We start from the raw sequence: 10,658 nt of genomic DNA, 5'->3' as shown, positions 1-10,658 counted from the left end.
ATGACACTGTCGACGACTGACTCGTTCAGTGGTAGCTTCGGTCGAAATTCAGAAGAACTTGAGAAAACAAATCCAAATTCCATCAAATTGGATGTTTATCTTGAGCCGATGCCAAAATAAAAGATGCCAGGCTCGAGATTATCTTCCAACTCTGTTAAAGCACGGGAGGCCGTTGGATTGAGGATCGACCACCAGATGCTTCTGAAGATCACGGGCGGGAGGAGCGGTGACAGAGCACCCAGACGTGTCGCCGCCGCCGTCGTCGGTAGTCCGCCAGCATGACTAGCTAGGCCACCTCCTCACCACGCAAGCCTAGAGGTAGACCACGGTGGCAGCCATGCGCGCGGTGAAACCCTTGAATGTTTACTGTTCCCGCGCCACCGTTTCACTGCTCTTCTTTTTACCGCCGCCCACTCTCCTCTGATCAGTATCACCGCCGCGCAAAATTCTACCACCTCCCAGTAGCTTCCGTTGATTCCTCTCGCCCACTCCTCCACAGACACCCCAGCTACACCCTGAGCCAGTCGTTGTCCCACATCCTTGCCGGGATAGCCGTGCTCACCGCCGCTTCTGTCCGCCACCGTCGCGCCGCCCGCTCACGGTGAGAACCATCTTGCGCCACCTCTTTTTCTTCCTAAGTAGTTGTAATCGAGTCCTTAGGGTCCCAGAAGGGTGTAAGGGTAGTTGTTGGAGTAAGTTTTGCCGTTATCGCAAGTAACCACGGCCGGCCGAGGGAGTCGTCGCCCGTCGCCGTGGAGGGGATAGCTCCGGTCATCTCCGGGGAAGCTGTTGCCGCGCACGGGGTCGTGTAGGTCTAGGGTTGGTGTCGTCGCCTGGTCCCGCCGCCGGGAGGGCGCCGGCCGGCGAGCCGCACCGCCCCCTGTCACGGGCACTTTTGGCGGGAGGAAGGAGAAGAACCTGGACGCCGGGGCCCGCGGGGCAGTGAGAAGATAGAGGAGGAAGAGGGCCAAAGCGGTGCGGCCAGCTGATGGGCCAGCGCAGCAGAGGCCCAGTAAACGCGCGCGCGGTTCGGCTGGGAAAAAAGAAAAGAGGCCGGCACGATTCGTGGGCTGATGTTGCGGGGGCCCAGGGAGTCACGCGTGCGGGCGATGGAATAAGAGAAGGGCCGAAGGCCCAGTGGAGCTGGCCGGTGTTCGCAAAGAAAAAGAAAAAGAAAGAAGGCCGTTGGGCCGAAGCTGGGCCGCAGAAAAAGAGAGAAAAAGAAAAATCGGCCCGCGGGGCCCGTCGGGGGAGAGAAAAGCCGGCGGGTAGAAATGAATAGGAAGGTGGGGTCCGCGCTGTGGGGTCCAGTGGTTCGTGAGAGAGGGTAGCGCGTGGGTGAGTAAGAAAAGTTTTTCCGGGGGAAATTCGGGAAAAGTTAGATTTCCTTAGCAAATTAATTCGTTTAAATTCGTTTTATACCATTTTAATCACAGAAATTTGTAGGAGTGTCCAAAATTAGTGAAACCAATTTTGTTAGGCTTATTTTATTTTCCTTTATGCATTAAAATTTTTACACCCTAGGAAAATAATAAAAATTTGGGTATTTATTTAATGCCTTCCTTTTAAGGTAATTAAATAAATACTTAATATTTATAAAATGTATAAAAATATGAATAATACTTTATCAATCACAAATAATTCTTAACCCATAGGAAATTAGATTTTCAAGTTAGAAATTATTTACCACCTTTTCTAAAAATTAAAGGAAAAGTTATAGGAAGGGTTAATTAAGAAAAATAAAAACATAGGTTAATCTTTTTAGATTTTGTGTGTTGACTTACAACTTTATCATGATAAGTCGTATAGTCCTTGTTGGCTTGCAACTTTATCATGAAGGAAAGTTGTATAGTCTGTTATTTAAAAAGTTTGCATTCTAACCCCTGCATATATTGTGCCGTAGATCCAGAAGCACCAGAAGAAGATTACTAGGAATTTTCAGAAGGACCCTTGGAGTCCGACGAAGTGTTTGAATTTGTTCCCTGTGAAGCAAATCCGCCGGCTTCTACTAATCTTTTTAACGATCAAGGCAAGCCCCGGTGCATTTATACCTATCTATTTTGGAATCGTTATTTCATGTGACTAGTTATAGGTTATTTGTTTATCGCATGCACTAAGTCTAGGAGTTGAATGAAACCTATTCTTGTGTATGATCATGCCTTGATTTAAGGACATCTTTGCCACTTGTTCAAATCTTAGAAACTACCCAAGTCTAGAAATGCTTATTTGCTTACATGATTGGTTTACCAACCTTAAGGAAAACTCTTAAGTCATACATGTTGCTTATGAAGGATAGTTTGGAATATGAAAACGGACAGAAGCTGGAGATGTAGTTCTGTCTGCTAGATTAATCTGGTTAAGGCCCGATTCGTGTCTTAACCGCTGATCAAGTGATAACCATCTGATCATTTACTGGGTATGGGACCAGTAAAGCCCAGTAGATTAGTAAATTCTATGACCAGGAATGTTTCGTACCCGCGCTTGACGTGCTGGAGATTGGCAGGGGTGTAGCCTGAAACTCACATGGAGATCAGGCCAGACGTGGGGTCCCATGTGGGGGTGCATCCCTGGGTCCGGGTAGTTGTATTCCTAATCATTGACTTTACTAATCGAGAGGTTGTTAGTACGACCTGGACAGTCGTATGATGCTGGTGATCGGGGTGCTCTCCTGCAGGATGTAAATTGATCCGGATCGCCGCAATTCTCGGTCATGAATGCACTTGATCACTGTTGAGCAGCGTAGTATAAACTCATGTGATATAAAATCTCCTGTTGCCAAGTACTGTATGATTTAAAAGCTATGATTGTTTTACTTCTGTTATCATCTAGAATGGTTAGGTAATGACTTAACTAAAATAAAAGATAAAACTAAGGCCTCACTCGTAGTAAGCTTTTTCGGCAAAATTGTGTCAACCAAGCACACCCAAAGGCTGACATGCATTCCAAAGAAAAACTATTATATTGGTTAGTCGGGTAAGACTTGCTGAGTACCCCGTACTCAGGGTTTTTCCCCTTGTGGTTATCTTTCAGAAGCTCCACCGGAAGCTACCGAGGAGGAGACCCCGAAGACCTAGAGTATTGACCTGAGTCTCACAATACTCTAGAAAACAGTTTATCGACGCATCTTCTCCTGAACTATTTATGTTTAATCTTAGAGCTTGTCTAACACTGCATCACTAAGTTTGCCTCAACTTATGTCTTGTAATAACTCGTACCTCTTAATTATGTATGTAAAAATGTAATATTTGTTGATATTATCCCATCGCGGATATTATCCTGATGTATGGTAATGAGACACGCCGTGGATTCTTCGAGGAGTCCCAGGGACACTCGACGGACTACCGGACTTATGCTGTTTTAAGTGCGTTTCGGGTAATTGCCATTCCAACGGCGATTAGGCGCACTTAAACCAACTTAAGTTGGGCGGTTCCGCCACAGCTGGTATCAGAGCCGTAGGTTGGGATAATCAACAAATATTACCTTTTAAATGCTGAGACTCTATTTTAAAAATAATAAAAACAAGAGTCATAGGTGGCAGTAGTATTAACTGGTTGATTGTTTTGCAGATGCTAACTGTTTGCTGTGTGTCGCTAGTATTCGGTAGTTTATTATTTAGGGAGAGATTACGATGCCACCAATTTTTCTACGAGTGTGTATATGAGTCTGAAGGTACGTAGGAATCGTTGCATCATAATTGCATTGCATGTTTAAAACTTTTGGGTTTGGTGAGTGCCGCTAGACCTGACCTCGTTTCTTTTATAGGATGTTCGAAGAAGCTTACACGGATAGGGATGGGTGGACCCGTGGTCGTTATCTGGACAAACCGGGGTTCGTGCAGTTACTCTGGAAGACACTACAAGAGTTGGGTTTTCATAGTCCCCCAGAGTATTATTGGAGAAAGGAAGATACCGGCCATAAGCAATATTGCACGGTGTATGTGCATATCCCAGATGATGATAACCGATCTAACTGGCGTTTGGAGGAAGTAATGGAATCGGGTTTTGAATTCAATGATACTATAGAAAGGGTAGCCATGACAGCTCTTACTGAGCTGTGTGAGAATCATAAGGTGGAAATAGGGTCGAGCTCTGCTCGATTCTATCCAATTAAGCATCAAGATGACGGGATATGGAAGCGGAGGATTAAAGCCTTGAAGAATACATCTCGTGTGGAGCACGATGTGTTGGTGGCTGCTGCTTCTGATTACATGACCGCTATGTACAACTTACATCAAGCTTGTATCCGGGAGTATTATAATCAGAGGCAGAAGAACGAAGATACTAGAATGGAAGCGATGGGTGCCCGGTATGACAAGGAAATGTATAAGAAGGCGGCAACGGCAAGGGAGCATGAGATGGAAAAGGCAATGCGAGAGCAGTCCAGGCGGATTGAAGATTATGAAGAGAAACTTCGGGAAATGCAAGGGTTCATCGAAGCAAGTCGAAGCATGGCGGATAGAGCAAGAGAAGAAGCTGAATCCAATGTCCATAGGCTGGAGGCGGAAAGATTTCAGCAGCTAGACGAGATTCTATCACTTCGTCTAGCCCTGGAAGAAATGCAAGCTCAAGCACCTGCGCAAAATATTGTCAATGTTCCACCACCTCCCCCACCAGAAGAGCCTCAACCACAGAACCCGGAGGAAGCGGATCAACTAGCGCCTGTGATAGAAATGGAAGAAAATCCAGTGCCACCGGCAGATCCTGAATTAGATCTTTATGCTCACGAGAATCTGGAAGGCTTTGATGTGGACATGGAAGATGATTAGGGCGAAGTCCCTGCGGGCAATCAACAGTTTGCGTGGGCCAACGCCAATGCCGATGGACTAGATCCTCAGGGTTATGGTCCCATGCAGCAGTGGGGAGAAGAAGAACAGGAAGGCGAAGAAGAAGAGGAGCCAGAAGAAGTGGAAGGAAATTCTGGAATTAGCACCTCTGACACTTCCCGCACTTGGAGTGACTACGGACCGGAGTCCGGGAGTGAAAATTCTGTCAATCAAGCTCCACCTGTTGCTCCCCCAGGGCAAACTTTGATGACCGTGGACCAAGACGTCCTGCAAGAAGCCATGGCATGACTGGGATTAAATGCCGAAGAACTGGGCATTTTCCCTTATGACGGTTGAAATGGACTTGGTTTGAAAGTGTTGTAATATATTCTTGTAAGATCTGGGTGATGGACAAGTGGCACTAAGGGATTTTGTAAATATTAACTCCTAGGCATGTAATATAAATAAGTATGTATATAAGTATGGTTTGTGTGTGAGCATGCTGTGATGTGTGATATGTTAGTATGCCGAAAGTTGTTGATAAAAATGCACCGTAGATATTAATGTCTTGTTACTCTTGGCAGCATGACGGATCCCAGAGAACCCCGAGCTTCAGGTTCCGGAGGACAGGAAGAGGATTTACCCAGAGCACCTACATTGGCTGACGCAATAGCCAGTTTGATGAATTCCGGGGCAGAGCAAGCCCGATTACTTCAGATGATAGTGCAGAATACCGGCAACGGTGGACGTAGGAGGGATCCGGAGCAGGGGGTGTCCTACACTCAATTTCTGGAAACACGTCCCCCAGTCTTCTTAAAAGCTGAGCATCCCTTGGAGGCTAACGAGTGGCTTCAGGCCATGGAGCAAAAATTTCGAGTAATTCCCCAATGTACTGCCGTTCAGAAGGCCGAATTTGCGGGGCTTCAGCTTCAAGGTCCCGCAGCAACTTGGTGGACCAGTTATCTGGCCAGGCAGCCAGTGGGAAGGGAAGTCACATGGGAAGATTTCAAGGAAGCCTTTCGGATGCAGTTTATACCGGAAGGTGTCATGAGAATGAAGTTGGAACAGTTCTTGGGACTGCAACAAGGAACTCGCAGTATTCTGGCATATACCAATGAGTTCGATCACTTAGCTCAATATGCTCCAGAGCATGTTAATACTGAAACCAGAAAGAGGGATTGTTATCTCCGAGGACTTAATACAAGAATGCAGGAAAAGTTATCCACCTGCACGTTCGCTGATTACAGTTCCGCGGTAAGTACAGCCATTACCGCAGAAGAAAAGATGAAAGCATTGGATGAAACATTGAAGAAAGAAGAAGCATTAAAGAGGAAGGCTGTTCCTTCTGGAAATTTTGGAAATGCTCCTCAGAGGATGAGGATGGTATATAGAGGTCCTCCCCGACCCATGTATCGTCCTTCATTCCAGCAACGGCCTTTCCAGTCCTGGAATGCTAGAGCTCCCAGTGCTGCCCCTCGTCCTGGAACTGCACCACCTTTCGGGTTTCGTAACCCTACTCCTTCAGGAACCCCACAGGTTTGTTTCAACTGTGGGAAGCCAGGACATTTCGCCCGAGACTGTCGTTTTCCCAAAATTGGGGGAAACGCGAACTTAAAGGCTCAGACCTCGGGCCAAGGTACTGGACAAAAGTTTGTCCGTCGCAAGTTTGTCAACACCAGGACAGGACAGGCTCACTATATGACTGTAGAAGAAATTCCAGAAGGGGAGCCAATCCTAGCAGGTATGTACCCTGTTAACAACTATCCTGCTATGGTTTTGTTTGATTCCGGTGCATCGCATACTTTTATAAGTAAAAAGTTTGTTACCCAACATCAACTAGAAGTTCATACCTTAGATGTTAAATATGCTATTCAAGCTACTGGTGCCACACAGAATACCAATCAAGTAGCTCGCAATGTGATTTTAAACCTAGAAGGAAATAGAGTGGGAGCTTATCCTTTAATTTTGGAAGATCAAGGAATAGATGTTATTTTGGGAGTAAATTGGATGAAAGCACATGAAGTTCAAATTAATGTGGTTACACGGGTTGTTAGCCTGAAAGATGACCAAGGCCACTTTTTCGAACTCCAATTACCCGTTCAACCTTGTTTGGACCAAATGGTCAAAAAGACTAGAGCAGTGACTCTAGAATCTATTCCTATCGTTAATGAGTTTCTAGATGTATTTCCAGAAGATTTGCCTGGGCAACCGCCTGACAGAGCGGTAGAATTCACTATTGAATTAGAACCCGGCACCGCTCCTATCTCTAGAAGACCGTATCGAATGCCACCTAAGGAGCTAGCAGAATTAAAAACACAACTCCAAGAATTGTTGGATAAGGGTTTCGTCCGACCCAGTACTTCACCATGGGGCTGCCCAGCTCTCTTTGTTAAAAAGAAAGATGATACATTAAGGTTATGTGTGGATTATCGCCCTTTGAATGCGGTAACCATCAAAAACAAGTATCCACTACCACGGATTGACTTGTTGTTCGACCAGTTGTCTGGAGCTAAGGTCTTTTCAAGACCTTCGGTCAGGGTACCACCAGATTAAGATAAAACCCGAAGACATACCAAAAACAGCTTTTTCAACCCGATATGGACTATATGAGTATTTAGTTATGTCTTTCGGATTGACAAATGCCCCAGCGCATTTTATGTATCTCATGAATTCAGTATTCATGCCGGAACTGGATAAATTTGTGGTTGTCTTTATAGACGATATCCTTGTCTTTTCTAAAAATGAAGAGGAACATGCGCAACACTTGCGCATTGTCCTAAATAGACTCCGGGAACACCAGTTGTATGCCAAATTTAGTAAGTGTGAATTTTGGTTAAAGAAAGTTCCATTTCTTGGGCACATACTATCCGAAAAAGGAATTGAAGTAGATCCCGGAAAAGTCAAGGATATACTGGATTGGAAATCACCAACTTCTGTTCATGAAGTAAGGAGTTTCTTGGGAATGGCTGGCTATTACCGTAGATTCATTCCCAATTTCTCTAAGGTTTCTAAGCCAATCACCAAGTTATTAAAGAAGGACATGAAATTTGAATGGAAACCTGAGTGTGAAGAATCATTCCAAGTCTTGAAGAAATTATTGACTACAGCCCCAGTGCTAGCTCAACCTGACATAGAAAAACCCTTTGATGTATACTGCGATGCCTCAGGAACAGGCATCGGGTGTGTTCTAATGCAAGAAGGCAGGGTTATTGCTTATGCTTCTCGTCAGCTGAAGCATCATGAAGAGCATTACCCTACTCATGACTTAGAGCTTGCTGCCGTAGTGCATGCACTAAAGATATGGCGACACTACCTTTTAGGTAGTGAATGTCGTATCTTTACTGACCACAAGAGCTTAAAGTATATCTTCACTCAGATGGACTTAAACATGAGGCAAAGGCGGTGGCTAGAACTGATTAAAGACTATAAACTAGAGATTCATTACCATCCTGGTAAAGCTAATATGGTGGCCGACGCCTTGAGCAGAAAGGCCCAATGCCATTGCACTACCGTCCAGTCTAACCTGAAGACCCTGTGCGAAGAAGTAAGAGAATTAAGTTTGGAAATAGTAAAACAAGGCACCCTCCAAAATGTTATGGTTCAAGATACCCTAAAAGAAAGAATCATAACAGCCCAAAAAGAAGACCCATGGATTAAAGCACTTTATCAGCAAAAAGCCGAGGGAAAGATTCCTGAACTTAATCAAGAAGAAGACGGAGGACTATATTTCAAGAACAGGATAGTAGTTCCGGAAGATGAGAACCTGAGAAGATTAATCCTAGAAGAAGCACATTCATCCAAGTTCTCCATTCATCCCGGAACTAATAAAATGTACCAAGATTTAAAACAAAGATTTTGGTGGGCCAAAATGAAACCGGAAATTGCAAGATATGTGTCAGAATGTGACACTTGCCAAAGAGTTAAACCCATATTACAGAAGTCGGCAGGTTTGTTACAACCCTCAAAAATTCCTGTCTGGAAATGGGAAGATATTTCTATGGATTTCATAGTAGGATTACCTACTACTTCAAAGGGGTATGATTCCATCTGGGTTATTGTCGACCGCCTTACTAAGTCAGCTCACTTTATTCCAGTTAAGACTACTTACCACGTGTCGACATATGCCAAACTCTATATAGCCCGGATTGTATCCTTGCACGGAGTGCCAAAAACCATTATCTCCGATCGAGGTTCCCAGTTTGTCTCTAGATTCTGGGAACAATTACAAAAATACATGGGTACTACCCTTATTAGAAGTTCTGCTTATCATCCGCAAACTGGAGGACAGATAGAGAGGGTCAATCAGATTTTAGAAGACATGTTAAGAGCATGTGTCCTTACCTTCTCTAAGCTTTGGGATGAATGTTTACCCCTAGCCGAGTTCTCCTATAACAATAGCTATCAAGCTAGCATTAAAATGGCACCTTTCGAAGCCTTGTATGGTCGAAGATGCCGAACTCCTCTAAATTGGTCAGGAGTAGGAGAAAGGACACACCTGGGATCGGACTTGGTTATGGAAACCGAGGAGAAGATCCAGAAAATTCGCAAGCACTTGGAAATAGCTCAATCCCGGCAAAAGAGCTATTCAGACAAAAGAAGACGGTTCTTGGAATTATCTGCCGGAGATTTTGTATACTTAAAGGTATCCCCAATGAAAGGCGTACAACGCTTTGGAGTAAAAGGTAAGCTAGCCCCGAGATATATTGGTCCCTATGAAATTCTGGAACAAAAAGGTCCCGTGGCATATAAGCTATCATTGCCAGACCAACTTGCTTCTATACATGATGTATTTCATGTATCCCAGCTTAAGAAGTGCCTCAGGGTTCCTGAAGAAATTTTAGAAGATCCAGAAATCGAGCTCGAACCAGATCTCACATACGAAGAGAAACCTATTAAAATTCTGGATCAAAAGACACGCGATACCCGAACTCGGAGTATCACGTTTTATAAAGTGCAATGGAAAAATCATACTCCGGACGAAGCTACTTGGGAAAAAGCAGAAGACCTAGAGTCTAAATATCCGGAGTTATTCGAGACTGTCAGGGACAGATGAACAAAGACCCCCACCCCACTATCCTTGTACAGAAAAAGAGGGAATAAGTGACCTGACGCAGTTTCCTTTCCATTCCAAAAACCAAGGATTTAACCCCGGGAATCTCGGGATGAGATTCTGTTAAGGGGGAGAGGCTGTAATAAGTGCCATTTGAAGTATTACAGTGACCATAAAAATTTAGAAAGAAATCCAAAAGAAAAAGAAAGGAAATTGGCAAAAATTCCAAATTCGGCCAAATTTTGACCGAAATTTGAATTTCAAATTTGAAATTCAGAAAAATGTGACAAACATAGGGGATACAAGTGTAGGAGCATTTAGAATTCAGGAATCAAAAAGTGGGAACTAAATCAGTGCTAATTATCTCAAAGAATCAGAAAAAGGAAAAGAAGAATGACGTTTACTGTTCACCGTCCGAAAACAGCAATTCAGAAGAACAGCCACAGAGTCTGTTTTCAAAATTCCTTTCTGGAGAATTTTGCAACTAAGTGCACTATGACAACTATATCATATTGAAGTGTGAACTTTGGACTACAATAATCATGTGTTGTTGGTCAGGAACAGTAAAGGGAAGGAAGCCAAACTCGAGCTCAAAATCAGCACAAAATCACAAGTGACTGAAACTCTGAATTTTTGCTAAGTCTGAATGACAGTATGACCTCAACTTTGGGATTAAATTCATAGCAATGTAGCTAAAAGAGGGTACTCGTTCATGAGCAAAATGGAACATTGGGACAATATAGAACATGTTTGAGGAGAAGTTGGACTGAGGGCAGAAGAATTAGATCACGAAATCGAGTCATTAAGTGAGCTCCATGACACTGTCGACGACTGACGAAACTGAAT

The sequence above is a fragment of the Setaria italica genome, chromosome II (assembly GCF_000263155.2).
Source record: "Setaria italica strain Yugu1 chromosome II, Setaria_italica_v2.0, whole genome shotgun sequence".
Taxonomy (NCBI): domain Eukaryota; kingdom Viridiplantae; phylum Streptophyta; class Magnoliopsida; order Poales; family Poaceae; genus Setaria; species Setaria italica.
Note: the sequence above shows the minus strand (reverse complement) of the source record.